The sequence below is a fragment of the Balaenoptera physalus genome, assembly GCF_965194825.1.
Source record: "Balaenoptera physalus genome assembly, contig: HAP1_SCAFFOLD_1059, whole genome shotgun sequence".
Taxonomy (NCBI): Eukaryota; Metazoa; Chordata; class Mammalia; order Artiodactyla; family Balaenopteridae; genus Balaenoptera; species Balaenoptera physalus.
The window spans coordinates 215,180-231,259 of record NW_028125733.1 but is presented as its reverse complement, the minus strand read 5'-3'; the positions used below and the strand labels follow the sequence as shown (position 1 = coordinate 231,259).

The window sequence follows — 16,080 nt, the reverse complement described above, 5'->3', positions numbered from 1 at the left end:
GTGGTCCAAGGCTCTTCTCTTTTAGTTTCTTCTCCTTGACTCCTACCTTCCTTGGGCTGGGCTAGGCTGGGGGCCAGGTTGGACTTGCGACTTAACATTTCTCTTCCGCTTTCTTTTTTTTTTTTTTTTTCTTCCATTATGGGCATTGCTTCTAGGACAAGCCTTGATCTTGCATTGGATGTTCCTTCCTGTCAACTTCCAGCAGCAGGAGTCTTCTTTTCAGTGCTTGATGCTTCACGAAATAGACTCTGCCCATTGGCAGCAAATACCAGAGAGCCAGGAGACAGAGCTGGTTGCAGACCTTTCCTCTTCCAGCCTTTGGTTGCAATTGTTTTGCCCATGATTTGCTAGCTCTAGTTCCTTGGGCCACACAGGTATCCTGCCATCCAGCTCTTTTTATATGTGAGAGACATTCTGAACACTGTCCCTCTTTCTTTGCACAGAAGTATATACAGTGTGGCAGTTACCGTAATCTCCTCCCCCTTGCAAACAGCCCCTCTAGAATCTCGGACCTCTAGGACTCTCTGTCTTGCATGCTTGGGTGCAAGGCCAAGCACAATGAAGAGGAGAATAATTAGAGAAAGAGGAGGACATTGGTGGAGAACTGGGAGCAGGTAAGGTGAAAGGGCACCGGAGAAAAGAGATGCATGTAGGTTTTTTGGTTTCTGTGGGAAACAAGTTGACACACTTGGGCCTCATTTTGTATTAACAGAACAGAGAGTTGTAGATATAAGTAGCTAGATCGTGCAGCAACTGCCATGAAGTCTGTACACTGAAGAGAACAGTCTCACATCTAGTTTTCATTTTGTTTTATGTCATATTACCTTATTTATAGCATTCACTGGTATGTTTGTAGAACGCAGATGTTTTCAAATGCTCTGGTTTTGTCTACATGGTTATTTCCTTGTCCTATTTGTAAGGAATCCAACATTGTAAGACATATTGCATGTTTTTCTCTTGACGATTGTTTACCTTGAAGCGTCATGAGCTAACTTGAGCTGTTGGATTTTGTGGAGAAACTTTAAAAAGGGTCTGTGAAAAAGGCATTGTGGTGAGTCGCATTATGCACCCGAGCGTAAGGAGCAGATATCTGCCACCAGCCCAGCTTGGCCTGGATTGCCTCTGTGTTAGTTCCCCTGGTTAGTGCTTTTCTCCCTAACCACTCTTGTGACTGTGATAATGTGAGTTAAGGGCTGAGTTGCTAGTGATTTATGTGTGAGGTAGGCTGGTTTGAGGGAGGAAATCTATGGACCTAGTCATTTTCCTTGGTGGTAAGCTTTCAGGGGTGCAAAGATCGATCTTCCTGGGGACTTTTCTGGTACCAGGAAGATATCGCATAGATGGGACCTCCAAAGACACACATTTAATTTTTAGGCCTGTTGTTCCTATTATGGGATGTGAGTTTCTTCACTGATGGGGATGCTGCTTATCTGAGAAGAAACTGTGAAAGGTGGTGTAGTATAGAGGTGTGGCTTAAGCTTTTAAGTTTTCTTCAAGGTTTTTCCCCTAAGCTTCATACTTCAGACGGCCTACTTACATGAGACTAGTATGTGATGTCAGGCTAACAACTTCCTAAATACCTGCAAGCCAGATCAGTGTCTCTTTTCTCTATATTCCCATGGAAATCAAGGGTCCCGCCGAATTTTCCATCGAAACAGTTGATTTGTGCTGTCTCTAGGAATTCTACAGGGCGTACCGTTGCTTCCTAACCGGTGTCATTTGGGAGATCGATCCCCCTCTGTACGTTCAAATGATTAATTTTGAGACTCTGCTCATGTGTGCAGTAAACCCTTTAATTCCCTAAGACCTTCCTTTCCTCCATCTCATACCCCATGAAGCCCGCTTCAGTTTATCTCCTGAATTTCTTTGGAATCTGTCAGCTCTCCCTCAACATCCTAATACTGAACTTGCCTGTCTGTTGCGATTAGGTCCTAACTAGTGTCCATATATCTTGTTTCCCTCCAATCCATTCTTCACACAAGAAAGCTTCAAAGCAAGTTGGAACATTGCTCATAAACATCGCTCACAAACATTGTTTTGAGAATAGAAAACACACTGGTGGCCTTTAAGACTCTGCGTGCTCTAGAATCCTCTCTGCTTCTCTAGCCCCATCTTGTGCCACGTTTGCCCTCACTTTCTATGCTTCAGATACACTGAATTAACCTTAGTTCTCACTCATCTGACAGAAGTCAGTTGAGAAATTATTTTTCACTGTGATTCCTAGCATTAAGGAATTTGATGATCAGGTTTTGTATGAGGACTAAAACTAAACTGGGAAGTGGAAGAATTGCGTTTCAACTGTTTCAGTCAACACGCATGTATTAATGATACCTAAGTATTGAACACCGGGCTAGGTTTCATGAGGGATACAGAAGTTCTGGCCATCTCTGGTTTTGGGTATCCCTTATTTGTTGAGACCTTTGCGTTGTTTGGTTGCCTTTTGTCTGTTTTCCAGATGGGAAAACAGGAACAAGGGAAGTATAGGTTATTACTAGGTGGGGTTGAACAAGTGGAGCAGCAAACTGCAAAGCAGAAAGAAGAGGGACGTACTATAGAGGGATGTGATTTCCATTTTCAAGGCGCCTGCGTCCTGTGCAGGGAGACAGCCTAACATAAAATGTGCCTAACAAAAGATCTATTGACTTCTTACTAAAAATCTCCAGTTCATATAACCCAGGGGTTTATACCTTCTCCTTTAAAAGTTCTATTCCTGGGACTTCCCTGGTGGTCCAGTGGTGAAGACTCTGCGCTTCCAATGCAGCAGGCGTGGGTTCAATCCCTGGTTGGGGAGCTAAGATCCCACATGCTGCGCAGCCAAAGAAATTTTTTTCAAAAGTTATACTCCTGTGTTGTTGAATTTAGTGGTTTAGATTTTGTTTGAATGTTAAGAAGATTTCAGTTTATTTACCAGGAACAAACAAAACATAATGTAAAAATAGTTTCCCAGAAACGATTTCCATCGTTCTCTTCTTCCCTTTCTCCCGCAGACTGACTGGTGTTTCATCTTGACAAGTTCTCTGAAGTTCTCTGTCATTCCATAGGAAAGCGGTCTGGCTTGGAGGTTGCAATCCCAGGGAATTTTTCATCAGCGGGGAAGTCTCCATCACTACAGAGGAATCAAGGTTGAAGTCAGTCCCGGGTAAGTGAGATGCTCCCCCTAAACACCAACACAGCAGTCGTGTACCTTTCAAGGGGTTCAGGGGCAAGATGGGCAAGGCATTTCTACTAACTCTTCTTAAGGATCATGGACAGTGTGCCCTATGCTACGAGGTAAGCGGTGACTGTTGTAATTCTTACTGGTGATCATTTCATGTCACTGATCCTTGGCTCTCTTTGTATCTCATAGGACTGTTGTAAGTCCAATACAAAATGAGTCTTCTTTTTAAAAAACTGAAATGTTTTACAAAGCCTAGCATTCTCATAGAGAGTCCTTTGAATTCTCCCCACTTTCCCGAGAGGCTAAGAACACTTCACACCATGAACTAGGAGAGGGGGTAGAGCCCTTTCTGATGAAATATAGAAACAAAGACAGAGTCTTAGCCTGCTTGCTCTCTGGACAGGATCTCGGACCACAAGGTCTTAAATCCTGGTATAAATGACGGAAGTGAGGACAGTTCAACTGGCACTCTCATAACAAGAGTTCTGAAACACCTTCCAAAGAGACTGTAGCAGTAGACGAGGGAAGGGAGTGCTACAGTGTGGTAGTACAGGAGGAATGCTCGGCTACAGCAGTGAAAAATGTGGTACCTATTGGTGTGCTCTCGGGGTTCTTGTACATGTAGCATAGATGACCTTTACAGTGTCCCTCCCACCTTCCCACCTGCATTAGGTGTTCTGTTTTTTTGTTTGTTTTTTTTTTTTAATTTACGTTTATTGATTGATTGATTGATTGAACTTATTTATTCTACGTATTTATTTTTTTGGCTGCACTGGGTCCTCATTGGTGTGCACGGGCTTTCTCTAGTTGCGGCTAGCGGGATCTACTCTTGGTTGCGGTGTGCGGGCTTCTCATCGCGGTGGCCTCTCTTGTTGCGGAGCATGGGCTGTAGGCGCGTGGGCTTCGGTAGTTGCGGCTCACGGGCTCTGGAATGCAGGCTCAGTCGTTGTGGCACATGCGCTTAGTTGCTGCACGGCATGTGGGATCTTCGCAGACCGGGGCTCGAAGCCGTGTCCCCTGCATTGGCAGGCGCCACCAGGGAAGCCCTAGCTGTTCTTATATAGAGTCTAAAAACAGAGAGCACTGAGAGAAGGTAGTGGTTATTAAAGGCTCAGGATCTAAATTCTACCTGTCTCTACACCCCTTCCCAGCTGTCGATTTGACCCCGTTTGTGAATGCCGACCTCATTCTTCAACTTTCTCTGCCGTTTGTATACTCACCTTGAAAACTTGTTTCTGTGATGCGTTGAGCAGACACAGGGTGGCAGATTGCAGAGGTGGAAGCTGGTGGTCGGATATTTGCGGGCTGAATCTCCTTCAGTCCCATTCCCATTTCTGGTTGCGCAGAGGCCCTACTTCCTGTGTATGACGCGGAGCCATAGGATTGCGGGCAGGAGCCAAGTTCTCCATACAGTGAAGACCCCAGTGTGCCTTGGTTATAGTAATATACCTGGCTTCCTTCCTGGTAGGGAAGTGACAGGCGGCTATGCCCCTGATTTGTTCGTGGGCCTCCTGATACAGCAGTTCCCTTGGCTCTGGCCCTGTCGTCAGCTGCCCCTAGGAGGACTCTGAGCCCTAGCCACTTCTCTGGTAGATTTGCCTATTCCCCCACTATAATCACACCTGAATAAGGCAACTCAAACCTTTCAGAGATGTGTCGTGAACCTCTTGTTTTCTGAAATACCTATCTGGTGGTTGTGAGACTTAAGGCCAACCTCCCCGAGAGACTTTTTTTCTATTTCTCCTAGTAAACCTAGACTCATCTCCTGTCACCTTCAACTCTACTCCAATTGTGTTCTTTCAACCCAGACCCCTGACCCTGCTTTTTACTTCTGCCATTTCATCCTCACTCCTGCTTCCTTTCCTAAATCCATACGTCTCTTTTGGCCTTCCTAGCCCTGGGCCAAGTTCCTTCCTCTTTCCTCAGTTTTTACCCCTTTCCTTCATTCTCCCATCCAACTTTCAGTCCTTCCTTTCTCACGCCCCAGTTAGCAGCATCTCAAAATTCGAAAGGTTTATTACTCATCTATTAATTCTATTCCATTTACTTATTCGGTTCTATACCTATCTTACCTATGTATGGAAGAACCGCTGGTAGCCAAGGTGGCAGCAAGAATCCTAGCAGCTGTCACCTGACGTATCCGTAGTAGTCAGCAATTTCCATTTCTTTGTCCCTCTGGGTGAAAAATTGCAGCTTCCCCGAAGAGGTGTATCTGGCAGCATTCTCCCGTTGTTGTTGAGCCCGCCTCTTCATGGCCTCTCGCTCTGGCCTCTGCTCTTGTTCGATGGGCTTTGACATGACTGGCTCAGGCACGTTGGGTTCCCTCCATGGAACTCGTTGCTTGCTGAAGTCTTGGAGTAGAAGTTGGGTTTGGAGCTTGGGTGGGGACTGGCGCTTAGTCACAGCAGGGGGAACAGGCTCGCGCTGGAGAGAAGCGCCAGATGAAGTTTTGTAGGGTGCAGGCCTAGGAGCAGCAGGCTGAGGGACACGAGGCTGGGTATGGTTGGTCCAAGCCGGTTGGGTTGGGTTGGCCACAGTTGGCTGAGCTGGTTTGGCGGGACCTGGCAAAGAGGCAGGAGCTGGCTGGGATGAATTGACTGCAGCAGGTTGAGCTGAGTCAGTAGAACCAGGCTGGGCACGGTAAGCCACAGCAGGCCGATGTGAGGCCAGAGACTGTGGCCTCCGAGGAGCGGGTCGAGCTTGAGGCTTGTCCCAGGCAGAAAAAGGCAGAGGTATCAACTTGACCTTCCCAGGAGGAGGCCGCTCACACTGGGATGGAGATGGACACTCTGTTTCAGCACTGCTGTCTGGTTTCTGGGCTTGGACTTGCGTTTTCTCAGGCCTCTTACCCTCACGTGGGGTATGCCGCCGTGGCTGGATCGCTGGGGGTGGCTGGGGGTCTTTGGGGTTGCTTGAATTTCCCAAGAGCCGACAGGAAGAGAGCCCAGTTTTCGTCTCATTCTTCTTCCCCAGCGCATGAAGAACCTTCACAGACTCCAGCATGCGCACGCCAAGGGAGGTTCGAGGCTTTTGAAAGCTCTCTTGGCGAAGCTCAGTTTGGTGTTCCTTTCGCTTCGTGTTGGGGATTGCTGGCTTGTCTTCTGCCTTGACTTTGTTCCCTGACTGCTTGTTCTCTTCAGCCTTGTTTCTTCCTCTGGTCCTTTTGGTCTTTTCCTGCCCATGGCTCTCAGTTTTGCTGATCTTTCCGGATGCAGCTTTCTGAGGTTTGCCTTGAGAGTGCTTGGCCGTGTTCGCAGGAGCCCTGTCACTGACTGCAGCAGTGCATATAACCGCTTCTCCCCCTAACAGGCACTCTGGATCCTTTGGCTGGATTTTGGCCTTGGGAGCACCACCGATAGGCTCAGAGGCTTTCTGTTTGTTCTTCCTGGGTTGATCAGAGGGAACCTTTACGACACTTGGCTTTTCCTGCACCTGATTCACCTTAATGGCTCTGGTGTCTTCAGCTTTGATCACGTTGGGACCTTGGGATCGATCAAGATCTTTCCAAGAATTAAAGAGCTGGGGAAGGTGAATATCCTCCGCCAGTGTAGTAATGTCTGCAAGACCACTGCTAGGTTCAGTCCCATTTTCAAGTGTCCCTAGGTCCTGACGACTCAGGCTGTTCTCTCCCAGATCAGCATTTTCAGAACCAGGCTGCTCCTCTTGGCTGAGGGGATCGGTGCAGGCCAGCGGCTGGGGAATATCAGGGATTCCCAAAGGGAGTAGTGGAGGATCTTGGTTTTCTATTGGGATCTGGTAGGCCTCCAGAGGCTTTGACAGCTTGGTTTTGATATCCTCCACGTTCTTACTCTCTGTTTGTCCCTGGCTTGGAGCTGGAGGCAGGGCCAGGAGACGCCTGGCACTCTGGACTGGAGCTGTCACTGAAATGTCCCCAAGTTCAGATGGTGGGTTACTCTCAAGTATGTGACTGTTTCTGCTACTGCAGGACTTGGGGAGTTCTTGAGTTTGTGTCACACAAAACGTCTGGCTTGGAGGTTGCAATCCCAGGGAATTTTTCATCACCAGGGAAGTCTCCATCACTACAAAGGGATCAAGGGAGAAGTCAGTCCCTGGTAAATGAGATGCTCCCCCTAAACACCAACACAGCAGTCATGTACCTTTCAAGGGGTTCAGGGGCAAGATGGGCAAGGCATTTCTACTAACTCTTCTTAAGGATCATGGACAGTGCCCTATGCTACGAGGTAAGCGGTGACTGTTGTAATGCTTAACTGGTGATCATTTCATGTCACTGATCCTTGGCTCTCTTTGTATCTCATAGGACTGTTGTAAGTCCAATACAAAATGAGTCTTCTTTTTAAACAACTGAAATGTTTTACAAAGCCTAGCATTCTCATATAGAGTCCTTTCAATTCTCCCCACTTTCCCGAGAGGCTAAGAACACTTCACACCATGAACTAGGAGAGGGGGTAGAGCCCTTTCTGATGAAATACAGAAACAAAGACAGAGTCTTAGCCTGCTTGCTCTCTGGACAGGATCTCGGACCACAAGGTCTTAAATCCTGGTATAAATGACGGAAGTGAGGACACTTCAACTGGCACTCTCATAACAAGAGTTCTGAGACACCTTCCAAAGAGACTGTAGCAGTAGACGAGGGAAGGGAGTGCTACAGTGTGGTAGTACAGGGGGAATGCTCGGCTACAGCAGTGAAAAATGTGGTACCTATTGGTGTGCTCTCGGGGTTCTTGTACATGTAGCATAGATGACCTTTACAGTGTCCCTGCCACCTTCCCACCTGCATTAGGTGTTCTTTTTGTTTTTTTGTTTTTTTTAATTTACGTTTATTTATTGATTGATTGTTTGAACTTATTTATTCTACGTATTTATTTTTTTGGCTGCACAGGGTCTTCATTGCTGTGCACGGGCTTTCTCTAGTTGCGGCTAGCGGGGTCTACTCTTGGTTGCGGTGTGCGGGCTTCTCTTGTTGCGGAGCATGCGCTCTAGGCGCGTGGGCTTCGGTAGTTGCGGCTCACGGGCTCTAGAATGCAGGCTCAGTCGTTGTGGCACATGGGCTTAGTTGCTCCACGGCATGTGGGATCTTCCCAGACCAGGGCTCGAACCCGTGTCCCCCGCATTGCATTGGCAGGCGGATTCTTAACCACGGCGCCACCAGGGAAGCCCTAGGTGTTCTTATATAGAGTCTAAAAACAGAGGGCACTGAGCGAAGGTAGTGGTTACTGAAGGCTCAGGATCTAAATTCTACCTGTCTCTACACCCCTTCCCAGCTGTCGATTTGACCCCATTTGTGAATGCCGACCTCATTCTTCAACTTTCTCTGCCGTTTGTATACTCACCTTGAAAACTTGTTTCTGTGATGCGTTGAGCAGACACAGGGTGGCAGATTGCAGAGGTGGAAGCTGGTGGTCGGATATTTGTGGGCTGAATCTCCTTCAGTCCCATTCCCATTTCTGGTTGCGCAGAGGCCCTACTTCCTGTGTATGACGCGGAGCCATAGGATTGCGGGCAGGAGCCAAGTTCTCCATACAGTGAAGACCCCAGTGTGCCTTGGTTATAGTAATATACCTGGCTTCCTTCCTGGTAGGGAAGTGACAGGCGGCTATGCCCCTGATTTGGAATCTGAGATGGTGCTCCCTGAGCAAGCCTGGCAGAAAGTGATGGATATAGAGGGACCATGTTATTGGCGTCTGAAGTTTTATCATACTGGGCTGCCATAAACATGGAGGAAGCAGCTGGGTGCCGGTCAGTGAGTGCCAGAGTAAAGTCTCCGAGTGAAGAGGAATTCTTTTCAGTGCTTCCTGTGATGTCCCACTCAAGAACACCTGGATAGGAAGGAGCTGAAGTGGAGATCTGGCTGTGGTCAGTAACTCCAGATAACATAGTCGTGCTGGAATGTTGGTAAAGGTAGGCACTACCCATGAGTGTCTGGAAAGAGGTACCGGTAGCCGATGCCGAACTGACGGCAGGGGCAGAGACTCTGGAGAAGTTGCAGACACTTCGTGTTAGGGAAGTTGCATTGCTCACCACAGGAAGAGAATGCTGCAGAGAATTTAGAGTTCCAAGTAGAGATGGATTTTGGAAATTTTCTGTAAGAACAAGAGGGTCATGAAAAACTCAGGGAGGTTGAGAAATTCTCACTACGTTTGAGGAACAGCATTATCTTAAGGTTCTTGCTCTCAGGACACCTCTACTATCGACCCTTCCTGAGAAACCCAAAATCAGACAGTTAATGATGGCTGTAAGGACTGAGCAGTTTTCCACTCTTCTGTATTAACTGCCTGTGCTCCCATCTTGGGCACAGATGGGCAGAAGAGCCAAGTGGTATGGTTCAGACATTGTTCTCTAGGCTGGAAGCAACCTTCTCCCTGCCCTGTCTTTCCCTTCAGCCTGCACTCGTATTGACTTCTATGCTATTTCCTAGACTGGAAGCATTTTAGAACTAGGAGGCCCTTAGAGAACTTTCTCTTTTTTCAGTCTCATTTCACGAGTAAGGAAACTGAGGCTCAGAGAGGTCGGGTTGACTTGTTCAGGTTCTCTCATTATGTTAGTGTCATTACCAGGTTTCAGAACCTAAGTATCCTGACTTCCTTGCCAGGACTCCACTCTGAGCATGATAGTGCCAGAAAGCAGGAGAAATAGAACTTATAATATAAGCATTTTTTTTGTCCATTAGAAAACAGTACGGCCATTACCATTGTCATCTTCAGTGTCTCCCTTTGCTTGTGCAGTTCCCACGCTATTACCTAGAGTTGACGTATAGCTCAGTCCAACTGGTGAACTGAAAGAGTCATGTTTGCCCTCTTCAAGCCTGGTTTCTCATCCTACCTCAAAATGATTACCCGAAAGTGGATTTCTTAAGTGCTTTTGGAAAGAGAAAAGTTATCTGATTACTTCAGATTACTCATCTATAAAGTGGTTATAACACCACCACCAATAATAATAGCAGTAATAATTAATAGATGAATAAGCTGATCTATTGCGTATGATTTATATGGAGGAAGATACAATAAGTTCTAGAAAGACAAAGAAAAATCATGAAAAACATGTTACGTAACGAAAAAGAAATCCATAGATATTAATGAAAACTGGGGTATGTGGGCAAGTATCAAAGCCTAATGAATTTACTAACAAATGACATTCTGTACCATACATGCAATATTATGAAAGTGAATTTTGCCCACTCTATTTTAGTGAATACTATTAACCAAAAAACACGATGGAGGTGATAGAGGTGAATGAATTCCTAGCCAATGCATACAGACAGAGACGATAAATCAGTAAAAAATGCACAACAAGCAACAGAATGCAACAAATGTGAATGTATAGGTAGCCACAACATATATAGACAAGTATTTCAATGAAAACCGGTACAAAGCAGACAGCAAAATAGTAAGTGTAAAAGAGTTTCATTATTGTGCTCATTCATATTTTTACCCAGCAAGTAACAGGTATTAAGCCTAGGAGAAATATATCTTTCCATGAATATAACTCATATAATAAGCAGAAAGGAAGCTTAAAAAGTATCAAGAAGGTTTTTGTATTTATCCTAGAACTTAGAATCATCTTCCACATCCAAGAAGATGACATCCCAAGACCTCAAAAAACCATCATCCCTAGAATCCAATTAAAAAAGATTTTCAAATGTAAGAAAATCCAAAGGACTCCACAACATTGTTTTAGATAAACGTGGATGTTTGTGTTTTCTTTTTTTCTTTTGCCGCGCCGCGTGGCCCTGGCCGTGAAAGCACCGAGTCCTAAGCGCTGGACCGCCAGGGAATTCCCTAAATGGGGAATTAGAGATGTGGGGGCTTGACTTTTTCTTTTTCTTCTCCGGTAGCTAAGATCTACAAGCGAACGATGGCTGTTGATCAATGTGCTCTCTGTGTTAGGAAGGAAATAACTGTAAAAATTGAAAAGCAACCTTGCCTTAGAAGCTACATATCACACAAAGGAAATAGTCCTTCTGATTCAATGTAGAAGATATCATTTAAAATGTTTAATTGGTCAAATGTCTACCTAGTTTAAAAATTAGAAAGAATAGAACACTGAAAAGCAGCCCCCTAGATAACCACTTTGGTTTCTGGTTTCTAGGAAGCATCATTTCTAAAACATACTTCTAAAATGTTTCTATTCCAAACTGTCAAGTGCCAGCTGTATTCAGAGAGGCAATAAAAGAAAGAAAACGGAGTATGACTTTTCTGATAGGCTGCCCTTCCTGGTGATCCCCTGTTCTGGCCTTACTTTCCTTCTTAGTCTGTTAATGTAAGGATTTGCTACCATCAGCTTTGTTTTGCCCTGCTCTGAGCAGATTTCCCTCTGTGCTGTTTCTGCTTTAATTTAAAATCTTTGGCTCCCATCAACATTCCATGGCAAACTGCCTCTTTCTTGAGAGCTCCTCTATGCTTTCCCTCTTCATTCTTATATTTTTTTCCCATCTCTTGGTTCCTGTTGGCCTGTGCTAATGAAAACAATCCTAAACTTGCTTACGTTTGACTCTGTGCCTCCCTATATAGCCCAGTACTCTCCATCCTCTCTCCCTATTCTCTCTTTTCAACTAGTCGAAATACTAGTGGAGGGAGACCATTGGAGATGAAACATCTTGGTATATATCGCTAGTTTTCTGTGTCACCTGGCTTTTCTATGTTTCTGTTGAAACACTCTTTTGAGAAGTCTCTGATTTCATTTTCTACATGGGTACCCTTTAAGGCTCAATATTGGAAAAGAAGGGGATCAGAGTGATCAACCCAATGTGGTATCCTAACGTAACAGATAAGGAAAGCAGCAGGCTTTGTGAGGCAGTCAGTGATTTGTCCAAAGTCACACAGACAGTAAACGTCAAAGTCAAAACTGAAATTAGGTCTCCAGACTTGTAGTTCAATACTTTCCCTCATTATTCCACGCTATTTTGAATCTCCTCCTCAATTTAGGGGCAAAAGAAATCGAACGCAAAACTTTCCAAAGTTTCTTTTCTTACCTGACATGGTCAGAGAAGAGGAGACATCAACTGCAGGTACAAGGGATGAGGAGACAACACTAGAGGATGTCTGAGTGGCTGCAGCTGAACGGCGCACGTGTCCAGTACAAAGGTCACTGGTTACTGGTCCAAACGGCTCCACGGAAACCCCAAGACCTCTACCAAGTGGTAGTAGGTTTGGTAGGAGAGTGATGTCACAAAGCAGGCAGTTGAAAGGTATGAGCTAGCCAATAGGGAGGTCCGATCCCCAACAGGAGGGCGGGCTTGGGTGAAGAGAGCGTAGGAGAGCTAAAACAACCCCTCAATTTCTGAGCTCTGGGGAGGAAATCCTAGAAGACAGATTTACCTCCCCCAGGCTCTTCCATTAGGGAAATCATTGCAACATTTCTTACAGACGTTCATTAATATAATTAACTAACAGTTACTTATATTCTACAGAGTATTCTATTTTATGTATCATATACTTAGAGCTATATAGATCTTATTTAACTAGTATCCTTAGGAAGGAAAGAGCCATGTAGTTTGAACTATTACAGTTGTAACTTGGTTAAAGAGCAGGGTGAAGTTTGTTGAGTGTACCCTGTGGAGAATGTTGTGGTCCAAGGCTCTTCTCTTTTAGTTTCTTCTCCTTGACTCCTACCTTCCTTGGGCTGGGCTAGGCTGGGGGCCAGGTTGGACTTGCGACTTAACATTTCTCTTCCGCTTTCTTTTTTTTTTTTTTTTTTCTTCCATTATGGGCATTGCTTCTAGGACAAGCCTTGATCTTGCATTGGATGTTCCTTCCTGTCAACTTCCAGCAGCAGGAGTCTTCTTTTCAGTGCTTGATGCTTCACGAAATAGACTCTGCCCATTGGCAGCAAATACCAGAGAGCCAGGAGACAGAGCTGGTTGCAGACCTTTCCTCTTCCAGCCTTTGGTTGCAATTGTTTTGCCCATGATTTGCTAGCTCTAGTTCCTTGGGCCACACAGGTATCCTGCCATCCAGCTCTTTTTATATGTGAGAGACATTCTGAACACTGTCCCTCTTTCTTTGCACAGAAGTATATACAGTGTGGCAGTTACCGTAATCTCCTCCCCCTTGCAAACAGCCCCTCTAGAATCTCGGACCTCTAGGACTCTCTGTCTTGCATGCTTGGGTGCAAGGCCAAGCACAATGAAGAGGAGAATAATTAGAGAAAGAGGAGGACATTGGTGGAGAACTGGGAGCAGGTAAGGTGAAAGGGCACCGGAGAAAAGAGATGCATGTAGGTTTTTTGGTTTCTGTGGGAAACAAGTTGACACACTTGGGCCTCATTTTGTATTAACAGAACAGAGAGTTGTAGATATAAGTAGCTAGATCGTGCAGCAACTGCCATGAAGTCTGTACACTGAAGAGAACAGTCTCACATCTAGTTTTCATTTTGTTTTATGTCATATTACCTTATTTATAGCATTCACTGGTATGTTTGTAGAACGCAGATGTTTTCAAATGCTCTGGTTTTGTCTACATGGTTATTTCCTTGTCCTATTTGTAAGGAATCCAACATTGTAAGACATATTGCATGTTTTTCTCTTGACGATTGTTTACCTTGAAGCGTCATGAGCTAACTTGAGCTGTTGGATTTTGTGGAGAAACTTTAAAAAGGGTCTGTGAAAAAGGCATTGTGGTGAGTCGCATTATGCACCCGAGCGTAAGGAGCAGATATCTGCCACCAGCCCAGCTTGGCCTGGATTGCCTCTGTGTTAGTTCCCCTGGTTAGTGCTTTTCTCCCTAACCACTCTTGTGACTGTGATAATGTGAGTTAAGGGCTGAGTTGCTAGTGATTTATGTGTGAGGTAGGCTGGTTTGAGGGAGGAAATCTATGGACCTAGTCATTTTCCTTGGTGGTAAGCTTTCAGGGGTGCAAAGATCGATCTTCCTGGGGACTTTTCTGGTACCAGGAAGATATCGCATAGATGGGACCTCCAAAGACACACATTTAATTTTTAGGCCTGTTGTTCCTATTATGGGATGTGAGTTTCTTCACTGATGGGGATGCTGCTTATCTGAGAAGAAACTGTGAAAGGTGGTGTAGTATAGAGGTGTGGCTTAAGCTTTTAAGTTTTCTTCAAGGTTTTTCCCCTAAGCTTCATACTTCAGACGGCCTACTTACATGAGACTAGTATGTGATGTCAGGCTAACAACTTCCTAAATACCTGCAAGCCAGATCAGTGTCTCTTTTCTCTATATTCCCATGGAAATCAAGGGTCCCGCCGAATTTTCCATCGAAACAGTTGATTTGTGCTGTCTCTAGGAATTCTACAGGGCGTACCGTTGCTTCCTAACCGGTGTCATTTGGGAGATCGATCCCCCTCTGTACGTTCAAATGATTAATTTTGAGACTCTGCTCATGTGTGCAGTAAACCCTTTAATTCCCTAAGACCTTCCTTTCCTCCATCTCATACCCCATGAAGCCCGCTTCAGTTTATCTCCTGAATTTCTTTGGAATCTGTCAGCTCTCCCTCAACATCCTAATACTGAACTTGCCTGTCTGTTGCGATTAGGTCCTAACTAGTGTCCATATATCTTGTTTCCCTCCAATCCATTCTTCACACAAGAAAGCTTCAAAGCAAGTTGGAACATTGCTCATAAACATCGCTCACAAACATTGTTTTGAGAATAGAAAACACACTGGTGGCCTTTAAGACTCTGCGTGCTCTAGAATCCTCTCTGCTTCTCTAGCCCCATCTTGTGCCACGTTTGCCCTCACTTTCTATGCTTCAGATACACTGAATTAACCTTAGTTCTCACTCATCTGACAGAAGTCAGTTGAGAAATTATTTTTCACTGTGATTCCTAGCATTAAGGAATTTGATGATCAGGTTTTGTATGAGGACTAAAACTAAACTGGGAAGTGGAAGAATTGCGTTTCAACTGTTTCAGTCAACACGCATGTATTAATGATACCTAAGTATTGAACACCGGGCTAGGTTTCATGAGGGATACAGAAGTTCTGGCCATCTCTGGTTTTGGGTATCCCTTATTTGTTGAGACCTTTGCGTTGTTTGGTTGCCTTTTGTCTGTTTTCCAGATGGGAAAACAGGAACAAGGGAAGTATAGGTTATTACTAGGTGGGGTTGAACAAGTGGAGCAGCAAACTGCAAAGCAGAAAGAAGAGGGACGTACTATAGAGGGATGTGATTTCCATTTTCAAGGCGCCTGCGTCCTGTGCAGGGAGACAGCCTAACATAAAATGTGCCTAACAAAAGATCTATTGACTTCTTACTAAAAATCTCCAGTTCATATAACCCAGGGGTTTATACCTTCTCCTTTAAAAGTTCTATTCCTGGGACTTCCCTGGTGGTCCAGTGGTGAAGACTCTGCGCTTCCAATGCAGCAGGCGTGGGTTCAATCCCTGGTTGGGGAGCTAAGATCCCACATGCTGCGCAGCCAAAGAAATTTTTTTCAAAAGTTATACTCCTGTGTTGTTGAATTTAGTGGTTTAGATTTTGTTTGAATGTTAAGAAGATTTCAGTTTATTTACCAGGAACAAACAAAACATAATGTAAAAATAGTTTCCCAGAAACGATTTCCATCGTTCTCTTCTTCCCTTTCTCCCGCAGACTGACTGGTGTTTCATCTTGACAAGTTCTCTGAAGTTCTCTGTCATTCCATAGGAAAGCGGTCTGGCTTGGAGGTTGCAATCCCAGGGAATTTTTCATCAGCGGGGAAGTCTCCATCACTACAGAGGAATCAAGGTTGAAGTCAGTCCCGGGTAAGTGAGATGCTCCCCCTAAACACCAACACAGCAGTCGTGTACCTTTCAAGGGGTTCAGGGGCAAGATGGGCAAGGCATTTCTACTAACTCTTCTTAAGGATCATGGACAGTGTGCCCTATGCTACGAGGTAAGCGGTGACTGTTGTAATTCTTACTGGTGATCATTTCATGTCACTGATCCTTGGCTCTCTTTGTATCTCATAGGACTGTTGTTAAGTCCAATACAAAATGAGTCT

At 45.1% G+C, this 16,080-nt stretch overlaps 1 long non-coding RNA gene across 4 annotated transcripts in view; it reads left to right on the top strand.

The window, feature by feature from the left end:
* The window catches only part of LOC309653733, a 258,278-nt gene that overhangs the window by 27,027 nt on the left and 215,171 nt on the right, over positions 1-16,080 (top strand). The gene's annotated exons all lie outside the window — the stretch shown is intronic.